General features: G+C 42.4%; 1 protein-coding gene across 1 annotated transcript in view; it reads right to left on the bottom strand.

Moving 5' to 3' along the window:
- PHLDB2 (pleckstrin homology like domain family B member 2) overlaps positions 1-10,651 on the bottom strand; it is an 80,992-nt gene extending 70,341 nt beyond the window's left edge. The window contains exon 1 of the mRNA XM_027901240.1: positions 10,590-10,651. The gene's annotated coding sequence lies outside the window, so the exon portion shown is untranslated. The remainder of the gene's footprint in view (positions 1-10,589) is intronic.
- Between the last annotated feature and the right edge of the window lie 2,499 nt (positions 10,652-13,150).

Raw genomic sequence — 13,150 nt, 5'->3', positions numbered from 1 at the left:
TGCCCGGGGAAAATAAGTTACATGAGTAATCAAATCTCATGCTCCAGGGCGCAAGTCAATTGCTGGAAGGGTCAAGAAAGGAATTTCCTCACTCTCTTCCTTTGCACAGTTGTACACAATTAACTAGATTGTAATTGCAAGGCAAGAAAGCAGTTAGGTCTTGCATTTCTCTGAATCATCGGGCACTGGCTGCTTTTGCAGCTGAATTCAGAGCTTGAGGGGCAGGTCTGGTAGGTGGGTTTTGTTGCAGTTCTGTGAGGCTTTGCCTAGTTGCAGTGCAGTTGTGAGATTTGCTCTTCCTTTGTGCTGACTGCCTAACCCAGAGTATGACTGTGTTGCAGAACTGCCATTAAAGTGAGACTAATTTAGGCAGTTAATTTTCTGTTAATAACAAGTAGTTACCTTAAAAAAATCTCTCTGTCAATAATTGCACAACTCATAATGACTCATTTAAGTAGCAGCAGTGTTGTAGCCATAATGGCCTAAAGATATAAACAAGACAAGATTTGTTGGAGAGGTAAGCATTTTCGTTAAGCAACTACACCATTTAGTGCAAGAAAAGATCAGGCTACTTCTTCTTTAAATAGAGCATTTTAGCGATCAAAAGAACTTTTGCTAGCACAGGACAGACATTGCTTCAACTCACAGGAGCATTCCCCCTGTTAGCTTGTGTATGGCTCTCTGTCTTCACAGCTGATTAATTGCTTCCCTTTCCTAGAATTAGGGTGTGTTGGTGAGTGGGGGTGGCTTAGGGCTTCATTAGCTGCTACAGCAGCTAAGATCTCTACAGTGGTACTAAAGTGTTTTTTCCTGTACACAAGCACATTTTTGATATATGATCTGTGAGAAAACATATTGAAAACTGCAAGCACTAGGTCTACAGGCAAAACCTTGGTCAGTGCTCCTCATAGATGCCAAAACAGTAGGAAAACAGTTGGCAGAAGACATAGTGCAAATTCTGTAGCTACACTGGCTTACAATTATAGTCACAGATTAGGGCAGCTAATCATTTTGTACTGAGTGGTTGGAAACATGGGTACCTTCACTTTACAATTGTCCCCTCTAGTCTTTTTTCCAGCAAGCAGTAAGGTTACTCATAGAATCACAGAATATCCTGAGGAAGGGACCCTCAAGGGTCATTGAGTCCAAATCTTAACCCTTGCACAGGACAAAAGTTCCTACATGTACCTTTGTGTGGGGCCTTATTATTTGCTTTTGATGCCAAGCCAGGGAAGTTTCCTGTTCTCCTTTGGTCTCTGTTTATCAAATTTGCATGCATATATAACAATATTGTGGGTCAAGTCAGTAGGAAGTGAGAAGAAATCTAAAAGAATTTAAGCCGTTTGCCTGCCCAAGGTTACACGAAAAATCTCAGTGGGGGCAAAGTGTGGAACAAAAGAACCAGCCTTACTGCTTTAATTTCACAATTAATCTTTGTAAAGATAGATCTCTCTGTGTTGAAATAAATTCTCATTTGGTTTCTTCCTCCTGCAAAAAGTGTTCCTCACCTTCAAGTGGAATTAAATTAATTAGTACAGTCAAAAGAGGTAAAACAGTGTATTTGTACCAAAAGGAAAGATGGTTGTCAAAACTTACGTCATTCTGTTAAGAGTCATTTGGTCTTTTGTAAAGTAAAAAGCTTTGCCTAACAAAGTTGAGATAAAATATATTCTCACAACTGATTCATGAAGCTGCCTTTGCTGGCAAGTTTTTATATGTGCATTGAGAAGGGTTGTAGAGATTTTCTTCTCAGCAGATGGCCCCCAAATGTGGAATTATGTCCCATTAACAGCACAAAGGATGACATAGTATTACTACTACTTTCTCACACTAGTAGGGGCAGTCAGAGTAAGATGCAGAGATATATTTTAGCCTCAGATTTCTGTTTCTTTTTCCTCCTAATAGAGGAAGGATTAAAAGCATCTGAAAAATGTAAATTATAACCATTCTCTCCCTACAAAGCCTCTACTTAAAATTGCCTTAAATGCTTAGACAAAATGTACTAAACCCAACTATAGACATCCTGAAGATGCACTAATACCCAAGGCAAAATCAACCTAAACCAAAAGAGAAATCGAGTGACAACCCATCATCTAGCTTCCTCACTGCACTTGCACCCCCTTACACAAAATCCTAAAAGTATAACAGGGTAGTAGAGAATGTCACAGAATGGAATACAGTCATACTCTGGGCTGGGCAGTCAGCATAAAGGAAGAGCAAATCTCCCTTCAGAATACGCAGGGGAAAGTAGTCCAGCATCTCCCCACAGATTTTTAACTGACGGGTGCTGTAGAAATCTTTCTGCAGGACGGCTTCTGTACCAGAGAGCTTGTTGGTGTGCAAGGCACTGTAAGACAGGATATGGCACATACCCTTCATATATGCCCTGTGGTAGACTAATCCCTAACCTGTCCTTCCCTTTCCTCCATCTGTCAGCCCCACTTTGGGTTACCCTGGGGACTAATGGGGGACCATGTCCCACCATCCTACTGGTAACACTCTTTGCCTGCTCTTGGATGTGCCACCTTCCTTGCAGAGTCTGTCGTCATGCTAGTAACAGGATTGGGCTCCGGCAGGCAGGGCAGGGGATGAAACTGGGAGGGCTCCAGATGACCTCAGCCTCTGTGCAGGCTGCAAACTGCTGGAAGAGCTTTTAGCACCATGATCTTCGTGTCCAGAAAGTAAAGCACTTGGGTACTTAAGATTCAAAGCTCCGCACCTCTCCACCTGCCCAGCCTGAGGTGGCTGGGAATCCTGCACTTTAACCAGAAGCTAAAGATTTACAGGGCAGCACCCAGGTAACAGTACAAGGTAAACTGAGAAGCAAATAAACACAGAGATTTTTGGAAGAAGAGTAGTTTGGAAATGCTATTTTACAGGAGCTGGACCATGAGAAGTCTGCTGACTTATGCACATGTCCTTGCCTACGCTGCTCAGCGGAGAGCATCTGTCCCCACCCCGCAGTGCTGCTCCTGGCACCCTGGGTAGCCTGTTTGCCACAAAGCCCTATATGTGCTCTTTGCTCTGGGCCTGCACTGGTGTGGCCATGACACCACACGCTTCCCATGAAATTTCCACTGACTGATGTAGGATTAGGCCCACAGGAAGCAATAAAATATGCTTGCTGATCCCACAGTATCACAGGAAATTAACATATGACAATATTTAACATATTGTTTTAATAAATTATAATTTGGTACTGTAGTTTAAAGACCACTGTGAAATCTGAGATAGGAAGCTGGGGGTAGTCTGGCTTCTTTTTCATAATGCCTTGTTTGCACGTTGCTTTTGTTTGTTTTTTTTTTTTTTTTTTCTTTGTACTACTGAAACCTCACAGCACTCAGGGGGAGGCATCCTAGTGCTGGTGAGCAACAACCTTCATTTTGGTTACAGGCTCGCCAAGCCATCCTGTAAACTAGAATCTCATTCTAACCAAGAAGAGAAATGCACTCAGTGATACACTTTGCTAACAGAACATAAATTACTGAGCAACTTGAAATAGGGACACAGAAGTAGCCCGTAGGAGCCAGGAGATTAGTGCATAGAGAGAGAGAAGGGCTGACAGCAGATCTTCATTAGACTTAGGAACAGTTTGTCGTTAGCATGTTTTTTTTAAACCTCAGAATTTTAACGGAAGATAAATGTTTCTTTCTGCTTCGGATCTCGTCTTTAGTTAACGGAGGTTTCAGGTTCCCCCTCCCCCTTCATTTCTGGAGAGGCTGCCAAGTTTTCCCAGAGCTAAAAGCAACAACTTTCTGTTAAACGTTACTTCATGCTTCTGGTATTAATCTAATAGGAGGCTGGATGGGGAGGAGGGGGAAGCAGCAATGAAAGCTGATTTCCTGCCGTGCAGTGGGAAATCCATAGAAAATTCAGATTTAACACTAATTTTAGCAGCTGGATGACTGCTTTGGCTTTTACTCGCCATAGGAACATACAACTGCGTACTATTTTTTTGTTATAAAAAGAAAACAGATGTCAAGCAAAAGGCAAAATAATACGGAGGCTTGCAATTGTAAATACCCTGATTAAACCATCCTATTCAACTATGCTAGAAATATCAACAAATTTTGCAAATTACCTCTCATTTCTGTTAGCATTTCTAATAAGAATGTTTATGGAAACAAAAATATGCAAGGAAATCATCTTGCTAATAAGCAGTTCAACAAATATTTACTTGGGAAGTGCTCCAGTGACCACTTTGAAAAGAGTATTAGTGGGTTTGAGAATCGCACAATTGGGACATTGAAATAAATCTCCTTGATGGAGATGAAAAAAAAATCATAACAAAAGGAGCATATTGTGAACACTCAAAATATAAGTCAGAGACAGCAGTCCTATAGCAGTTTACAACCACAGACAACATAAACCACAGAACTGTCAGCAGCACCTCTCTCAGCCACGCAGCACACCAGTGGATAACCTCTTATCCTCCATTCCCTAGATAAGCTCTTTATTAGGAAGGCCTTTACTATTTATTCTGATAATAATTGTTTGGAGGGTGATGGCCACAAATATAGTCCTTCATCTTGACTAGTAAAATAATAGTTGGTTTTTTCTTTCTAAGCTTGTTGCTCAGCCTTTGCTCCACCTGTTTCTCACACACCATATGGCTCAAATCACGACATATTGCAGAAGATTTTTTTTTACATTGATGCAAAGAAAGCTTACTACGGTACACATGCTGAAACTGAACACTGTTTTGGAGATGAAGCAGGGCTGTAGCTTATTTGTGCATACTGAGTATCCAAGGAAGCACCCTTACCGCAGATTATCTCGATTGTAAAGCTTTACCTGCCCGCTGATGCGTGCAATCAACAGAACACGGCAGCTGGTTTTTATGTCACTAGCTGCAGCCAGCTGTTAGACTGAAAGTGTTAATCACCCTTTTCATCGGTCCCAGGCTTGTATTAAGCAAACTGGAAGACGCTCAGGGGGTAGTGATGTCTGAAAAATCCCAGAAGCTAACACCCAAAACATGAAGTAGAAGCTACGCTGTGTGAGCCGGCAAGCTTCTCGTGGGGCAGATAAGCACAGGGCTGGAATATTTGATAGCCTGAAGTACTTATGGGCAGGAGAGACAAGAAATGACAGCCTTGAAAACAAGTGAGAGAATGAGAAGAGTTCCTATTGATATCACATTAGGAAGAAGTTTTAACTGATGAAGCTTCTTAGGGGTCTTGCAAAAGCAAAGACCTCTAAAAAGAAAATTGTTTCCAGTGTTCCTAAACCTCAGGACACTAAGCACAGTTTTTAAGTCAGCAGGACCATTGCCATTGCACCCTCTGTACTCCAAAAATTCCAGCTGGTATCAGGTTTTCCTTGTAATGGAAACAAGCTGGCAGAACTTCAAAGTCTTGATAACAGTTTATACAGAGAAGGGACAGCAACAGTTTGTTATACTTCACTATTAAAAATGTTGTTTTCACCCCTCTTTTTTTTTTTTTTTTTTTTTTTTTTTTTTTTTTTTTTTTTTTTAGAATTTGGCAATGAAATGGTGCCACTTGTATCTGGTCGCAGCTCAGGAAGAGAATGTCAAAATGTAGCTGTACTGGAATTTGTCCGGGAAATGCTATCTAAGAGCTCAACTTTCATCAAATATGCCATGGCCAGGGGCTATGAGCACCATGAAATCACTGAGCTCAGTTGGACAACTTTTAAATGGCTGAAAAACTGAAATGGGAGCTTTGAAAAACAGGGATATGTGAGTACCCTATCTAATTTTTTAGTGGAAAGCACAGAAATCACACCACCGTGGTAAACATTGTCTTAAGGCAGCACAAACACTCCAAAGAACATATGAAACGGAGTGAAAAAAAGTTGAGTGAGAAGTGAAAATAACACTTAAAATAAATTTGCCTTTAATTAACAAATGCAGTTTAAACAATTCCCTCTGAGTCTTAATGTTGTATCTTTTTTAATTTTTGACCCCAGTAGGATTGTAGCTCCAGTTTCCAGGCTGTCCTAACTTTCCACATAGTACCAAATGGCATATGAAGAATGTTAACGCAGTATGGTCTGTGCCACTTTGCAAAGATTTAAGAATTATGCTGAGGCTCACAGTAACCAAAGGCTGAGTGTCTATATAAAGAAGACATTTTTACTTCTCCGGAAAAAAAACCATTTCTCTTTTAAAAGTATTACAGTCCCTCATTTCTTTTCTTCCTCCTTTACTTCTTCCCTGATCATATGCAACAGTAGAAACGGCCTTTGTTAGCTTTTTCTGGGCTGGCAAGAAGCCCAAAGATCCAGCTGACAAAAACCTCAAGTCAGCAAACGCAGTGTGAAGAATGTCCTTTTCAGAGTCCCTGTTTCACAGTCTCCCTGTCACGGAACACCTCAACAGCACCACACAGCAGAGCCTTGCGTGGCCCTTCCTTACAAGGTGAATTATCCTTACCTTGTTCCTTCACGCTGAAGTAATTAGCTCTTGTTACCCACCTGTGTCTGCCCGACATTGGTGTGCTGAGCTCTGGAGGAGGCTGATGTGACAGCATCCGTCCCAAACGAAGCTCCCATCAGTGGGTTCAAGGAGCCATTGCAAGGCTCAGTGGGGTGGCTCCTGTCCCTCCCACCCCTCATCACATCTGAAGCGTAGCATCCTGTGCTCAGAGGAAAGCAGCCTGAGAAGGCTGTGCTATCCCAGAAGAGATACGGTCGGCAAAAGGCCCCCAGTTAAATACATTTGCCGCTGTAATCCTCACCCGCTGCTGGATCATGGGGTTTGCCCCAAAATTTCTAACACAAAAGAGTCAAGGACTTCACAGAAGCTACTATTTAACAGCGGTCAGCAGTCAGAAAAACAACTGCTCTGAACAAACTAAAGGGTTTCATGCATTAGTTGAATAAGGTGAATTTTGATTTTTTTTTTTCCCCCAAAAGGAATTCAATGATTTTTTTTTAGGAAATAAAGAACACAGTAAATAAGGACTTCACTGAGTGGCACAACAATCTGCACTACAGCTTCACAGCACAGAAGTGGTTCATCCTGCAATCACAGCACTTCATATAATATCAAAATAAGCACTTATTTCTCATGCAGTTTTCTTTCCTGAGCCTTTCCTTAGTGGACACAAGTGAACACGGTGCTTTCTGCTCTTTCTCCTCCCCTTTCCTCAGTGGTCCTTTGGTATTTACCTCCTCTCATTTTGGATATCCTGTCTCTACCCTAGGGAAAGGATTTTCCCGTGAGAAACAAATGTCACATTGCTGCTCTGCCTGGATGCCAATAGTCCAAGCCTATCTTCCATCTAAAGCAAAGCTCTCATCTACCTGCTATCAGAATGGTACTGCTCTCAGATTTTCTTCCCTTTTTTTTTTTCCTCAGATTTCATTTGGAACTACCTTTAGGTCCCTAGTAGAGCTGCTATTTTCATTTATTAAATTAGGATGGATTCAGCTGTTTTGGGCAAGTGAAGACCTAAACTGGACTAAATCTCAAAATTAAAACCAAACATCTTTTTGAAAGCACACCTACTTTCTATAGGGTCCTGCAGAGCACATATTTTTTTGATTACTGTATTTGATATTTTGCTCTGAGAGGGGGAGAAAAGCATATTAAAATAGTCCATATCTCTTCTGCACATGTACAGACAGCAGGGCACAGCAACTCTGCTAGAAGCATCCAGATATGGTGATATTTAACACACACAGCTGTTTCTGAAATTACAGAAGGTGGTTTTGCATGAGAGGAGAAATATCCCTGGCAATTCACACCTAATTATTCGTGGAAATAAAAGTCACCAGCAGGACATGGGAGGAAAAAAAGCTCTGCATCTGAGCAGTGAAAGTCCCAGGATGTGTGTCTGCTCAGACGGTTGGGACCCAAAACTTGCTTCCCCTCAAACACAGAGCAGAACTTTTTGTCTTTTTCCGGTGACCGAAGAGACCAATAAACCTTGAGCCTCTGGACTGGGTCATGGCCAAGGCTGCTGAACCTTCAGGTTGCTTTACTGACAGGTTTTGGAAGTGCTTGGGAAGGACAAAGGTGCCACCTCTCTTCTCTGGCTCTGGAGATGTTAGAAGACACAACAGAAAGGTGCCATGAGGGCAGAAAAGCAGTTTCTGAAACCTCAGCAGGTACTGTGTTCATGTGCATGCATGTGCAGGTGCAAGGTGTGCATCCTGTACTGAGGGTATGTAACACTAGCAGGGTGCTGAAGTCTGTCTATAGAGTGGGGTGGGATAATTGCTTTGTGCATTCTCATTTAGAGGCCCTCAAGGTGTTTGGTGCTCAGGGTGTTGAAAATGCCTTGGATTTCTTTGCTATCCTCTTGTGGTATGTGATAAGAAATGCTAGATTGCCATGATTGTGACAGCCTGACTGTGGCAAACAACAGCCTGTGGCTTCGAATGGGTTGTACTGTACCTCTTAAAGCTCTTATAGAGCACTGGGGAGTGTTTTGTGGCTTGTGGTGTATGCAGAATGGGTGATGTGTAGACCTTTTGGGTCTAACCAACTATTACCTCTGCTCTTGGGAGGCACTGGATTGGATGACCTTGATGGCTTATTCCATGAAGACTGTGTGATACCTCACACTGCTCCCTATTTTATGAGAAATAAATTGTTGCACTGATTATATACCCACTTTGAAAGTTGACAAAAAACTTCTTTAATAAAATGAAAGAATGTCTGGAGGTTGAACTCTAGGTAATGCATTTTGGAAAGCTCAGAAAAGCCAGTAGTCTGGCCAGTGCATCACCAGATAGCTAGCTGGGGTTCAGAAGAATGCAGCAGAATTACGTACAGCCTTGCTTCAGTTTTGCCTTGAACCCATTTGCTTTTCATTTTCTGCAATGTAAGTATAAGAAGAATCTAAATCTACACTTAGTGATCATCTGTGGAACTAATGAAAGTCAGATGCAGACAGTGCTTTAATAAAAGTCAGACTCAGTACTCAGTTGCATGGGTAATTATGTGGAGCCTGTAGACACTTTCAAACCAGGGCATATATCTGTGCAAGGGACAGTCTGGATGGTCTTGAACTTTGTCTCAGTTGCAGCCCAAACTCATAATGTTAGAAATCCCTTAAGGTCAAGCTTATAAACAGACTGTCAAAAGTTTGTTTGGTTTTTTTTTAAATAAAGACATAAGGGACAACGTTTCTGTTGCAGCCAGACAACCTGTTTACATGCTAAATGTAGTCAGCAAAGCAAATATTGTGCTAAAAACCTGATGTCTTCTAAGCAATAAGATAGGTGAACAACCAAGTAAAGCTCATTCAGTGGAGAGAGCATGTGGGACGTTGTAAGAATCAAAAATTAAAGGTGAACTGTGAGCAAACTGTCTGTATAATAGGGAGAATAAGCAAACCTCCAAAGCCAAGTGTCAGTCTCACTTTGACAAGTTCAACTCTGCAGCAAGTAAATATTCCTATGTAGAATGCTCCAGTAGAATTGACTTAGGCCAGGTGGGCCTAGTTGGAGTTTTATTCTGATCTGGCCTATCCCTTCTAATTGATGTTCATTTATATTTTCCACACTGAAATCTGAAGTTTCATTCTACATAGGATAAACTTGCTTAACTACAGTTAGAAGCAGAGATCCCTCCTTCTTTGCCACTGCAATAATGAGGAGATCCATTAGCGCATTGCCACGTTCTGGCTGTTCAGTACTTTTGTATCATTTCTCTCTTGCAGATAGAGAGATGTTGGAAACTGATACTGCATTTTTCTGATACAAAGCCTTCTGATTTCAGAGCAACTCCTTGAACACAAGGTCTCAAATCAGTACAATTCAGAGCAGATAACACCTTGGTTGCTTGGAGCTCCAGGTGCCTGACTTCTGAAAACTCAGCTTTTATTCAGTCAGGCAGAAAGTATTTATTTGGCGGTGACTTTCCTGATGCCTTCTCTGCATGCTGCACTGATGCCTTTCTGGTTTCTCTTACACATGAACAATATTCAGCCACCTGCACGTTAACTCGGCCTGTGATCAAACCCTCCACCTACACAACACGTTCTTAAACAGCTTTGTACATACCCTCATTTTTGGGGTGGTGGCTCCTATTGTTTCAGCTATCTATTCCCTAAGGCCTAATTGCACTTTGCAGTTGACTTAAATGAAAGGTGGTTGTTACACCCACTACCATCAGCAACTGCCAGCGTCACAAGATGTGCATTTTTAGTACCCAGGCAAGCCATTTTGTTTATGTGCCTCAGAACTGCTTGACAGGACACCAACTACTGACTGGTAAGTTTTCTCAGACACACAGATCGCTTCCCATGAAACTTCTAGAGCTCCAGACCATCTTCCCCTATATTCCGAAATTAAAGAAGCTCTGTATTTAAATGCAGCAGCTCCCTTTTCCTTGACAAAGGTAGAATCTGAATACTACAGGAAAATAGCCAGTTCCACTCTTCATCCTGCTCTTTAAATCATTCTCCTCTCCCCAGCAAATTCCATTTTCCAGTTAAATATGCCAACAGGCTGTTCTATTTGCTGAAAAATCTGGATTTTGCCTTAACCATAGATTCATACCTTTGTGAAACACAACTCTACACATTTCAAAATTAACCCATACTGTCAGCTAGCCTTAATGTGGTAAGACAGAGTAGCCAGAGTATCTTGGGGAATAAAGACATTTTTACCTTTTAGTCAAAGCTGGCATTTTTGGCAATGAGTAGAAGCTTGTTTCATACTCTGGAAAGCTCTTGACAATGAGACACCCACATTCAAATTCCTGCTATATTCATCTGAGCAGGTGTGGAGTAAAAACCTCTGCTCCAACTTGAGCAGAACTTTTAAGTGGGTTCCTGTGTCAGGTCAGTGCCTGATACCACAAAAGAAAACGTTCATGAATTAAAGCATCCACTAGCATCAAAAAGCAAACATTAACAAACTGAGTTAACAGGAGAAATATATATGTAAAAAAGAGGGACATTTCAAGCAGTTCTCCTTTCACTCCATCAGGGAATAAATAAACTTCAAGCCTCTGACACTGCTAAGGACCAAACATCGCACACCAGCAGTAACAGAACCACAGCACTAGCAGCAATGGAGTTTGGGCAGACACCTTTAAGGTTCCACTGTTCACAGGGTTTTTTCAGACTTTTGAGTGGTTCTTCAGATACGAGTCTCCTAGGAGCCCCCTTGGCACTCCACAGCTTGTTCAGTTTTTTCACTTCCTTTGCTTCCTAGGCAAAAGCTGATGTGTAATGGAACAAGGACTACTGCCCCTTGCAGAGCTTCACAAAGCACAGGATGGTGCTCTGAGCACAGCAGCAAGCTCTCCTCCCTGTGGTGCAGCTGATCCCCCACCCTGATCCTGCCCTTTGCAATCACCTCCTTTAGCACAGCTTCTGAATGCTCAGCTCTAGGCTGGGCCAGCTCCAAGGCTGAGGAACAATCCCTGTTTACCTAATGACACCAGCCTTGCCTGGAACAGGGATGTCCTTTCTCTGACCCACTTGACAGAGGAAATTTATCAGCTTTGGAGCTTTTCCACTTTAAACAGAGAGACTTGCTTCAGTGCCGCTTGCCAAGCCCTGCCGCACAAAGCACACAAAGGAGCACAGTGTCATGGAAATAAATGAGCCACTTCCTGGGGATTCTTCAGCCTGGCGGTCATGCCCTGGCAGGTACCTCACCTGGCACCTGTTTTTGCCAACCAACAGGTCATTACCCAGAGGCAACACGCTGCTGAGAACAGGCACAAGCTGTTCACAGGAACAAAGGAAACTGAATGCACGGGCAGGCTTTGGAAATCCCACGAAACTTCTACCTGATGAATGACGAGCAGATTGCAAAAATGCTTAAATACTTCTGGGAAGTACCAAATCCCATAACTGCTCCATCCCAGGAAATTGCCTCATCACTAGGCAGAGCAGTCATGCTGCCTCTTGCTTTTTACTCTGTGGCTTGATGAGTCTTTCCTTCCTTTTCTGACCAGTTCATCACTTCACATCCACGTGTGAGGTGGAGAGCCTCTTGTGTCAATTCTTTAACTGGATAAGCCAATTATCCCTCACAGGAGGTGTAAATTTGTGCTACCTCAGGAAAGGACTCATGCTGAACTGATATCCCTGCTTCTGGGCCAAGAGGTGGGCACTGACACAACTCAGAAGAAAACAGCAAATCCCCCATATATAAAGACACAATACAGGTGCCTGAGCTCAAACCATGAATCCTGGTTCCAAACCTGTAAGCATACATTCAGCTTGGGAGAGCACAGGAATTTTTTGGCACGTTTTTGTTCCTGTCAAAACCCTTTCCATGGCTTTTTGCTCTCTCTCTCATATGCAATGGCTAGTAAGCCCCATTTTGAACCCTTGGACCAGGACTTGGAATCGCAGTGTGAGCCCTTGCTTTTTAAAAGTTAGGCATGTTGCAAATCTACGTTACCATGCTGCTGTTGTCCAAAATGACATGTGCTACTGCCATACAGACCCACAAAAGATCCACAAGGTGACTGACAGCTGGGAGTTTTCTAACTTTCAAGCAGTTATCTTTCAACAAGATTTAAAAACACACCTTGTTTCTAAAAGAAAGTTTAAAAAAGCGTGGAAATAATATCACATAGAAACTCTGATCTGTGAGGTTAATGGTAAAGTACACGAGAGAGCCAATGTCACATACCTGCCTTAAAGCATGAGGTACTAATACACCTCTCTGAAAAGGTGACATTTCCCAACCTGAGTTTAAGAAGCCTTTGGTGAAACTTTCTATATTCAGCATGAGGCATGTGTCCATTTACTGGATAGTTCATCCTTGACTTTTGGAATTCACAGCATCCTAAACTGTCAAATAGAACCCTTAATGAGTATATTTGTAAAGTAGCCCTGAACGCATATATTCGTATCTGCTCTTTTTGTAACAATACAGTGCTCCTTAGGGAATGGCTGACAAAGCATCGATCCTTACTATGCTACACTTTTAAAGTGGTCAGTCTAAGAGAGAGTGAGCTTTTGCCATTCAGTCATGCATGAGCTGGCAGAGGAGAAGAGGTAACAAAACCAGCTGTTCGACTTAGCTGGCTTGGCAACACGCTGTCCCCATAATTAGCTGTGCCCTCTGCAACCTCTTATTAGGCCAGCTGACCTAAGAAACACCAGCATTTCCTCAGACCTGACATGTGTAGAGCCCCAGTCGAGAAATGGCACGAGCTTACCTTCACAGCGACAGAGCAGATCCTCAGTGTGAATGACCCGCA

The sequence above is a fragment of the Empidonax traillii genome, unplaced genomic scaffold (genome assembly GCF_003031625.1).
Source record: "Empidonax traillii isolate 1590-97213 ecotype Southwest subspecies unplaced genomic scaffold, ASM303162v1 scaffold767:size301186, whole genome shotgun sequence".
NCBI lineage: Eukaryota > Metazoa > Chordata > Aves > Passeriformes > Tyrannidae > Empidonax > Empidonax traillii.
This window is presented reverse-complemented; position numbering and strand designations above follow the sequence as displayed.